This window comes from Pongo abelii, chromosome 10 (genome assembly GCF_028885655.2).
Source record: "Pongo abelii isolate AG06213 chromosome 10, NHGRI_mPonAbe1-v2.0_pri, whole genome shotgun sequence".
In the NCBI taxonomy this organism is placed as follows: Eukaryota; Metazoa; Chordata; class Mammalia; order Primates; family Hominidae; genus Pongo; species Pongo abelii.
The window spans coordinates 126,547,575-126,558,758 of record NC_071995.2 but is presented as its reverse complement, the minus strand read 5'-3'; the positions used below and the strand labels follow the sequence as shown (position 1 = coordinate 126,558,758).

The window sequence follows — 11,184 nt, the reverse complement described above, 5'->3', positions numbered from 1 at the left end:
ACAATTGTTTATATGCACTATTTTTCAGTTTAAATTCCATGTATGACAACAATATAAAACAGAAGAACTGTAAGATCATCAGAAGAGACACTACATTGTGCAAAGGTGGTGTGTGGTGATGGTTGGTACTGAGTGGATTTGGCTAAACTGTTGGATAGGGTTCTTGGATGGCTGACCCTAGCTGTGTATATTATATTTCACGGGTGATTTGTGCAGGGTTAGAGTTTGTCAGAATAGCCCCAGAACCTAGGAGAGATGGTAGAGTAACACTTCATGTTGTTCTTAGTTTTGTTCCTGTCTCTGCCAGAAAGACACTCAATGAGTGCCAGATGGAGAAGCATCTCTGTTTCCCAGGCATAATTGGACGTGTGGGAACTGGCAATTGGCATTCAAGGTGCAGCAAAGTTAAGCTGTCCATCAGGGCAAATCACAGCACAGCCACTCACTCTTATAGTGAGGGGATGCTGGGGCACACCTCTGCACCTCTCAGTCCAGTTTTTATTTTTCTCAACTTGGACATAAGATTTCCAGCAAAAGGCTGAGGATCTGTTGGTCCAAAGGAATGAACACACTCTGGATAAGGAAGAGTATAACCAATTGCCCATTAGCCAAAACAAACTAAGGTTTCCTATTCCATAATTTTTTTTTCTTTTCAAATAAGACTGTTGAGAATTCAGAATAGAAGTGCAGCAAAATCGTATACCTTTCTAATTGACAAACATTAATTCTCCGTTAGTTACAATTTGAATTATTAAAATATTGAAATCAAATATAATAACTGTCAAATATAGTACTTACGGTATTCAAATAAAATTTAAAAACATCTAACCACACTCTTTTTCCCCCAAATACCTTTTAAATCATTTGATACCCCAGCAATTTGGGAGGCCAAGGCGGGTGGATCATTTGAGGTCAGGAGTTCGAGAACAGCTTGGCCAATGTGGTGAAACACCTTCTCTACTACAAATATAAAAATTAGCTGTGTGTGGTGGTGCATGCCTGTAATCCCAGCTACTTGAGAGGCTGAGGCAGGAGAATTGCTTGAACCTGGGAGGCAGACATTGCAGTGAGCTGAGATTGCAACACTGCACCCCAACCTGGGCAACAGTGACATTTCATCTCAAAAACATAAAAAATAAATTAAATAAATAAATAAATCACTTGATAAGACTAAATTGTCACTATCTTATCAGCTCAGTATAAATGTGGACCTGTTTATTTATCCCTTGCAAGGGCTGGTAGTACTTCTGTATTTCTGTCATTTGATACTATTAATTTTGAAATATTTTATTCGCTTACCAGATATTTTCTTAATTTATACCTTGTCCTTGTCCAAATTATCATAAATTTCAAATGAAGGGCATTTGAGTTAATAAGATTTATGAACTACAAAGTGGTTTTAGAGATCAAAGGATGGTTTAATCAGGTCTAGGTATATGTAGAAAGCTCTTTCTTTGCCTCTTCTCAGTTGTTTTCCTTTTTTTTTTTTTTTTTTTTTTCTGATACTACTCACAAACTTGAGAGGATTTCCAAACTCCTTTGTCAAAGACGTGTAACTAAATCCTGGTCAAAGATACCTGTGAGGACATCTCAATGGGCACATCTGTAAGGGGATTCTTCCGTAATTAATGAGACGCACATATAGAAACCTGACTTTGTCCTTCTTTTGAACATGGTTGTGTGAATACAGTTGTATGGTTGTATGATGCTAGGAGCTCTGGTAGCCATTTTAGGGCATGAAGTGACAATATAAGGACCAAGTCAGTAGTCAGAAGAAACTGGAACAGGGGGATGGAAAAAGCCTGGGTGTTGGAAGACACTGGAGAGTTTCTGAACCAAACACATGGATGTGCCGCTTTAGGTATCTTGTTGTAGGAAAAAATATAACTCAGTCTTAGAAATCCTCTACTTGAGTATTTTTTAGTTGGCAATAGCACAAGGTCACATTGGAAGAGGGTTTCCAATGAAACTGATTTTCTAAAGCTGAAGTTCCAGAACCTGAAATACATAGACAGAATATATTCTGGGTTCCCATGTAGGATTCCCAGGGGCCCTACAATTTTTTTAAAAAATTAATAAAATATAGAATATTTCTTATTGTTTTGGCATAAAATTGACCTTAGCATAACTACTAGTTCTTTGCCACTGCAAATATTGACGCTTTTCCATGCATGTGTGAGTATTGATTTCTTCCATGGCACAAACTCAGCAAAGTGCACAGACCTCTCCCTTCCTTCTATTCAGCATTTTAGAGCTCTGGGCTAGCCATGTGAGACAGAGAGTTTCAATAAAGAAAGATTGATAAATGCAGTCAAAACCACTGGGATCTGGAATTGATTTATGGAGGTGGGGAAATCTGGCTTATTTCTTTCTGTTTCCAGTGAAAAGCACAACTTTCTAATGCCACAGTATTTTGGAATATCTCATAAGAAAAACATAAAATTACCTTTTTTTTGGTAAGTGGCCTTAAAATAATCTCCAAACTATATTAGCAAACTGAGCATATGAAAATTATTTTCCAGTTCAGGTATATCAATTCTTCTCCCCAAAAGAAAAACAAAAACCAAATCAAGCTGAAACTGAGCTTCCTCCATATTTTCCATGATTTTATTGGGCTTGTAAAAAGTAGAGGTTTTATCAAACTGTAAGACCATGGCAGATGGAGAAAGTATAATTTAGGGAGATTAAATGAGCTGGATTTTATATGCCTCCAGTATTTAAGGCATTGAAAAATATCTAAATAATTGGAAAATGATGCATTGTAGACACCAGGCTATTTCTCAGCTGAACGGCTAATAATCACTCCTTCTAGTCTTCCAGATGTTTGTGTTTCCTCTAATAATGAGGAGTTAAAAATAACACTCCTGATTCTTCCTCCAAATGTTGATGGGCAGGTCCCTTGCCACCAGGCATTCTGCAAGAGGGAGAGTTGCAGGGATCTCCAAAAGAGCCCCACAATAAACCAAATGTGCATGTTCATCACATTATTCAAATGAAACATTAATTATTTCAGAACTTGCTCCAAATGTTCCCAAGCCTGGCTCATGATAATGAGCTCCTGGGCTTTTGTCTTACAGCTCACTGTTAACGTCATGCTAAATGGACTGCAACTGGACATGCTGCTTGGATGAATATTTATGTGCTGGAATGTTGTTTGATCTGAGGTCTCAGGGCCTGATGACATAGCTCATTTCCCTTCTCCCCTTCCCAGCTCAGCAGCTCCTTTCTCATCCATTTTTGTGGGGTAAAATGCATGGTGCTGGCATAAACTTCTGATGCTACAATGAACGTTTCTTAGCTCAAGGGGCTGACTTTAGGGTTTCCTCTACTTTACACATATGGAATCACTCTAATACTTACTCCAGCCACAGCACTTTGTGGATGACACAAGAAAAGGACTGAATGGTCTCTGGCACTACATTTTATAGCTGTAGCAGCAGCCTCATTCTCATGGCCCAAGGGCAGTGGTGGACTTCCATGTGGGATTATTGGAACGAAACATGGAATAGGAGGAAGGCTTGGATCCTAATCATAGTTCTTCCCTCAATTCATTGAGGGTTTATGGGCCAGTTCTAATGGCCGGGGTTCTTCTCTGCAAAATGGAACACTAATATTCTGACCTAGCTGCCTCCAAGTTTCTTGAAAAGGTAAAATAATAGGATTGTGGGAAGTTATTTCCCAAGATAAGTAGCACCTGCAAGTTTAAGTCAACATCTACCCCCGATCAATTGTGAGGTCAGACCAGGAAGACAGAGGCCAAACCCAGCATCACACTTTGACCTCCCCGGGAACACAGTGGGTAAGAGAAGAAAACATGGAGAATTATTTTACAGTTGTGACGTTGTCAATTGTACAATATCTGCTCCAATTTCCTCCCATCTTTGAGGTGACTGATAAGAATGCCTTATGTGTCACACAGGATCATAACACAAACTTTCTTCTCTTTCCTGATGCCCCTCTCAAATTTACTCAGTAGGGGGAACTTCACCCTTCTCCTATATAAATTGGCTTTTCTGCTTATGTTTAAATAATAGGCCATTGTGTGGCAAACAACTCTATCAAAAGTTCTGTCTTTTACTCTAGCTCCTGGGAAATAACCACTAAAGTCTTGAAATGTCTTGAGTGATTGGAGGACCTTTATTTTACACACCTGATGCCTTATGCTGATGAGATGACTCAGCAGGGGATGGCCAGGCCAGAAAGACCAAAACTATACCCTGAGGTTTGAGTTTCTGAGCCAGGTGACATCATCCTCCAGGTAAGGAAGCGGGGCCGAAAACTGAGTTTAACCATGCGATCCATGGTTCAATAAATCATATCCACGCAGTTCAGTCCCAGTACAAACTCTGCACATTGCAGCACATGTGAGCTTCCTGGCAGGCACCACTCTGTGTGTACTATCACACATCATAGCCTGAAGAAGGCAACACTGTCAGGGCCTTCACGAGGAGAGGACTCTGGAGCTTCACCTTGGACCCCTCCCTATGGGTCTCATACTTTGCTTGGTTCTAAATTTGCATCATTTCACTAAACAAAACTGTACTCATAAGGATAGCACTTTTCTGAGATCTGAGCATCATCCCAGTAAAGTGTTAAAACACAGGGTAGTTTACAGAAACCTCTATGCTGGCAGTTGGTGTCAGAAATGTTTTGTGGGATCAGTCTCTCAACCTGTGCAGCTTGCCTACCTCTTCACACCCACCCATGGCCAGCTTGGTTAATGAACACAGTCTCACTGTCCCAGATACAGATCCAAACTATGTTCTTGATTTAACTGCAGACTTTCTCTCCTTCTCTAGCTTGGCCGGCCTCTGCCTGGGAGCCTCTGGTGTGAAAGACATGGAGGGCAGGTAAGGGATAAGGGAAGGTTGTACTTGAGCTGTTAATTTAGTAAAAGAACATATGCTCTCCAATCCAGCACATGTTCACACTGCTTCTTTGGTCTTGGCAGAAGATCCCTGTTGGGTTAAGCTCATCTCTTGCTGTTTCCATGACCTACGTGAACACATCACTGGTCCAGCAGGTCACTAGCTCCTCATTTGCTAACCCATAAAAATCTCTGCCTCATTCTCCTTCCGTGCATTGCTGCGTTCATGCAGACACCTTATCAGACAGTCTCCTGGGAACCTCACTCCAATTCTCTCTCAAACCTATTCTAGAAGCCCAGAACTAATTCATTGCTCTGAGACAATAGACTGTAGCTGAGGACTAATGACTGGTGTGCAAACTAATTTGCGAGAGGACAGCCTGATATTTAGACACATATTATAGATAAGCAATGCTGTCAACATTAATTTCCCACTGATACAGCATAAAAGCCATTTCCCCCCAAGAGCCCAGATAATTAGGGAAAGTGAAAGTGTGTTTCTTTCATAGGGTTTAATAACCATTTCTTTGTTCCTGGTTTTGATCTTTTTTGTTATTTAATTTTGCACTTCCAGTGCTTGCCTTTCCCATGTCTAGGAGTTTGCCTAAATCTTCAAAGATATGTGAGGCATGCCTAGAACATCATCATCAGGAATGCTGGTCCTTCAATTTGTTTTTTTGAATTGAAGTGTAGTTTACAGTGATCAAGTTGAAAATAAGGCCCTGCATGAAAGCTAACTATTAAAAGGGTGTGGGCACAGGAGCAACCAACACAGACCCCACAGTAATCCCAAACCTATGCTAAGAGGGAGCACTTTCATCCCTCCAAACCTGTGCTAAGAGGGACACCTCCATCCTTCCAGCCTGTGCTAAGAGGGAACACTTTCATCCTTCCAAACCTACGATAGGAGGGAGCACCTCCATCCTTCCAAACCTGTGCTAAGAGGGATACCTCCATCCTTCCAAGCCTGTGCTAAGAGGGAACACCTCCATCCTTCCAAACCTATGATAGGAGGGAGCACCTCCATCCTTCCAAACCTGTGCTAAGAGGGAGCACCTCCATCCTTCCAAACCTGTGCTGAGGGAGCACCTCCATCCTTCCAAACCTATGATAGGAGGGAGCACCTCCACCCTTCTAAACCTGTGCTAAGAGGGAGCACGTCCATCCTTCCAAACCTGTGTTAAGAGGGAGCACCTCCATCCTTCCATCTGGCAACCCCACATCTTTCTGTGCAGCATTGGCTCATGGAGTTTTGCACAATCTAATGCTTAATGCAGCTGTGAGGTGGTAAACCCCATGCCATTGCACAGCTGTGCTGGTGGAGTCTTCAACAACAGAGGGATGAAACGAGAGTGCTGAGTGATGGGTGGTGTGTGCTCACAGAAGCCAGCTGTGCTTGCCCCACTCCCACCCAAAACGTTTACCCACGTGGGAAATGCCTGCACTGCATAGGAGTACCCAAGGAACCCGGGATATAAAGAAACTTCTAAAATGGATCTGAAAGGGGGAAGAGCCCTCCCCTGTAAGGAAGCGAGAGAGGTAGGAATTAAGTGCCTTATACAGGCAGTGTCTACACTTGCACATTTTTGCTATTTAATTTGTTGGGTCAGATTTCATCATAAAAGTAAGGAGGTATTTAATTCTAAATTTGCAATAAAAGATAAATGTTAAGAGTGTCTCCCTGTTTTTTTTACATGACTTTAGGCCGAAGAAATAGAGGGAACAGTGTCAGGTCAATGGTGATTTAAGCCATCCTAAAAAAGTAAAATACTCTTAAATGAGTAGAGGAGGCAGTCTCTCACAGACCCTACGTTTCAAATTGCTCATCTCATCATAGAGCACTTTAATCCCGGTGACTAAAAGGGCTGCCTCTACTCTTAGCCTCTGCAGTGTCTAAAGAGATGATCCTCAACCTAAAATAAAATTAAAATATTTCATCGAAATAAATAACCCAAAGCAACAGTTAGAGCCACAGATATTTTCAAGCTCTCCTAAAACACAAATATTGGCTTGTTTTTTCTATGGATAACATCCTAGCCTTCTTAGAGTGAGAGGAAAATGTCCCTGATGGGTTTGAAAATCTCCCGGGTTGTTAATTCCCATCAAGAAAGTAGTAGTGTCCCGCTGGTTTCCAGCAAGGGGAGGGGTTTACATTAATCTATTTTCTACACTTTTCTATGTATTTTATTTTTTCTAAAAAACAAACATCTCCCACCATAACCCATATAAATTATCTAAATACATAAAGAAATTTTCAGTAACTGTTAAGAACTTCAATATCAAAATATTTTCAATGCAGTGTTTGCATTTTGCAAATAAACTCCCAAACACAAAGTGTTTTTCTTTTCTGAATCTTATTTCAAAATGTCTCTGTTCCTTCTTTTTTTGAATCCAATTATACTAAAAGCTATACATACATGCTGAGATCTGGGAAAAACTCTCGGTGGCCAGCAGCTTGGCTCTCCTGTTTTCCCATAGAAAAAGAACAGGATGAAGCTATTAGTGAAAACGGTGTTTTTTTCTAGTTGTGGGAAGTAATGTCGATAGGGAAGAAAGGGCTCGTAAGTATGGGAGAGCATTTTGCCTCCTATTCTATCGACTCTTTGAAGCATGCAAGCACGCTGCTCCACAGGCTTAGCTGCACAGAGACGCACTACTCCATTTACTCATGGGCTGCCTGTGGGGCTTGGAGAAAGAGCAGGCTTGGCTTAGGGGAACTACTGAGACACATCCAGGTATTCAAACCGTGGGTTGCCAAGACTTCTCTTTTCATCCTGAGAGCATAGAATAACATTTGCTAAACTGTCAAAGGTGATGCTGGCAGTTTTGGGAGACGCAGAGATGGCTGAGAGTCTGTGGGGGCTTGGCAAGTGCGCCCACCAGTCTCCCAGCTGACACATCTACAGAAACCTTCAGGGAGCAAAACAGAATCCTGGGTCATTTTGCACTTTTCTTATGTCTGAGTAGGTCTTCCTGTTCCACAGCATCGGCATCCCAGGGAACTTGGACCCATATAAATCCCTCCCCTTGATATGCACACATGCAACACTTAAACACACAAACGTATATGCACATACAAACATACAAATGCATGTGCATACACACATAAATATATAATACACATAAGACAATCATCCAAGCACACAAGCACATGCCATACGTAATACATAAATGCACATACACAAAACCACACACACAAATACACATACGTTACCATATGCACACATCCAAGACATACACACACATACACACCATATATACACACATACATAGACACCCACATAAATACACACACACACACACACACACACACACATGCATACACACATCTAAGCCATGAACAAATACAACCCAACAGTGGAACAGGGATAACCATCAAGTAGACACGGAATATTAACTTTGGCTCTGAGTTTCAGTCTGGTTTGGCCCCTGAGCTGGGGTATAAGAAATACTCTACCTCTTCCTTTATTTAACACTGTGGGATATGCATCTGCAACCATCTGGCTGGCTACCAACCATTTGGCTGGCTACGACGAGAATAAATAAAATGCCTCTTGAAGGTAAAATTTCTACGTGTTTTAACACTTTTAAGTTCATATTTATCTTTTCAGATTTATTAAAATCATCAACTTCACATTATTTGGATGGAAACATTGCCAAATCATAGAGATGTTTGGTACCACCCCCGGGCCAAGCAGCTAGAAGTGCAGGATCAGCTTATTCACCTCCGAAAGCCTGCATGCAACCACTGAGGTCACCTCTATTTTTTACATAGTTCTACTTGGTGTATGTAACCCCACAGAGAAACATGGAAGAATGCATGAAACCTAGTAAGGCAACCAGCACATGCGACAGAATGAACCATTTCTTTCCATCTGAATACATAAATGTGGACTCTGATCCTTTCTACCAAGTCCTAAGGTTGGGAATAGAGGACGGACAAGGAGAGGGGCTCAGTCCCATATCATAATGTGCTTGTGAATGGCTAAAATTACAATGCTGAAATAAGTGTGTGTAATAAAATAATTGTACCGAATTGAAGAATGTTTCACTGTTTATTTTCATGTTTCAATATATGACACCCTGTGGTGGAAAGATGTCTTTATGCTGGAATATAAAGTCTTTTCATTGCTGAAGTAAGTCCAGTAAAAATAAAATCACGAGGAAAACAGAGAAAGACTAGAACATGCCAATGATACCAGCAACCATCCCAAACGTGGGCCAGATATTTAAATGCAGTGCATTTTACCTTGTTCTCTCCAAATGCCTCCTCCCCTTTCATTTAAATATCTCAGAGTTAGATGGCTGTGCATTTAAAATCTACACCTTTGCATGCTTTTACTTTATAGCATCCTTGTTCCAATATACATTTTAGTGTTTCAATATGCTGTATCCATTACATAAATGGAACTCTTAGTCAATATTTTAGCATAACGTTGCACTATCCTTTTAAATTAGTACTCTTTGTAAAGTAGAGAATATGTGTTATATTAGTTAAGTGTGGTTTTAACTGAGGAAATGGCTGTTTAGATTGGAAGGCACATATGCTATGCTTACACAGACAGAGAAGGGGAGGATTGAGGCTATTAAATGAAGAGAAAAGGATAGTTTGAATGCTGTGTAGAGATGGGATGCAATTATTCTCCCTACTGCTAATGGACTTGGTCAACCCTGGTGGGTCCAGCCTGCATTTTTTATTTGTTTATTCTTCTTCTTAGTTTATTTCATTTTATTTACTGTATTGAGTTTTATTTTATTCCCATCTTTATTGAAGTATAATCAACAAAGTTCTTTACATGGGCCTGGGCAATGATTTTTTGGATAGGACTCTAAAAGTACAGACAACAGAAGCAAAACAGATAGATGGGAATGCATCGAATCCAGAATCCCCCAAGTCTGTGGAAAAGTTGTCTTCCACGTAACTGGTTCCTGGTTCCAAAAAGGTTAGGGACCGCTGATCTAGAGCACAGGAACTGACATCTCACATACTCAAATCTTTTCAGCTGCATGGTCTTATTGAAGCATTTGGACTTCAGCACCCAAAGCATTTTGTAAATGCTTCAATAAGCATTTGGACTTCTGTACCTGAAGCATTTGCAAAATGAAAGAATTCTGAGATGATGTCAGGAGTTCTAGTATCTGCCTCAAGATCTGAACCACTGCATCCTGGAGAAAAGGAAGGGACTTTATGCCAGATTTTGGATGAAATTGTTTTTCCAGATCAAAAGTTTGGATATCTCATCCACTAAGATCCTACTTGATTCAGGCAAGTATCTTAGGACCCACCAAAAATCTGCATCTCAGAATCTAATAATTCATGTTCATTTTTCCATATTGGTTTATGTTCTTCAGAGTGCAATACCTATTCTGTTTGAGGAAAACAAGGGTAAATATAACCCATGGTTTCTAATTGGCAAGAAACATTTAGAGAAGAAAAGACATTAATAAAATTATATTAACCTGATGAAAGTCAATGGCAAACCTGAGAAAAAATGAAGAATCACAATTCAATGAACTGCAGCCTTTTGTTGAGTTTTTGAGGAGGAGCTGAAAAAGTTCTGGCACAAGGAAAATCAGTGACTGCATGGGAGAGACTGTGTCTCAGTGAGTACTTCTGTCATCTCTAGATGTTCTCTTGACAGAGTTCTCTTTGAAAAAGTGGTGCAGTTTCCAGCCTGGATGAGAACTTCTGCCTCATCGTTATACTGAGTTTGCCTCCTGTACCACACTGAGCCCTCTCGCCATGGGAACTGTTATACTTCAGGCTGCCTTAATTGGGTTTTTCATCACTAAGGTGATATCCATTGTCTCTCCCACCCACCAGGCAAGCTCTCCCCATCCAACCCCCAAATTCTACAAAGTCCCCGTTTCCAGAGGGATCTGTCCTGGCTGACGGTGTATGACTCATCCTGTAATGGGGTTTTGAGGCTCTGGTTTCAGAAATGAATTCTCATTCTGCCTGGGCCAAATGTCAAGCATTAAAAAGGAGAGACCATGGAAAGTAACTTTGAGAGGCAGCAGGTTTCATTTGAATAATTATATCTCAATTAGCATGTACTTCTCTCTGCCACATGGGGCTGTCTCCCCAGGGAATACTGCAAGAACCATGGATCTGTACCCTGACTAGCAGAGGAGCTCTGACTACAAGCACTAGTCATCTTTTTAAATAATCTGTTTACAGCAAATGTCTTGGATCTCCTGGCTTCATTGGAATTGAAAAAGAAAATCAAGTGTTACCAACTTCACCTTCCAACTACAATTTTAACATCTACAGGACTCATTGAACACCTGCTCATGGGGACAGACCCACATCACTC

The 11,184-nt window shown here is 40.8% G+C and overlaps 1 long non-coding RNA gene across 1 annotated transcript; it reads left to right on the top strand.

Annotated features, from left to right (window-relative positions):
* The first annotated feature begins 3,733 nt into the window (after positions 1-3,733).
* LOC103892162 (uncharacterized) lies at positions 3,734-8,908 on the top strand. Its single transcript, XR_656391.3, has 4 exons — positions 3,734-3,799; positions 4,084-4,258; positions 4,800-4,850; positions 8,479-8,908. It is a non-coding gene; the product is annotated as an uncharacterized LOC103892162 (long non-coding RNA).
* Positions 8,909-11,184: the final 2,276 nt, after the last annotated feature.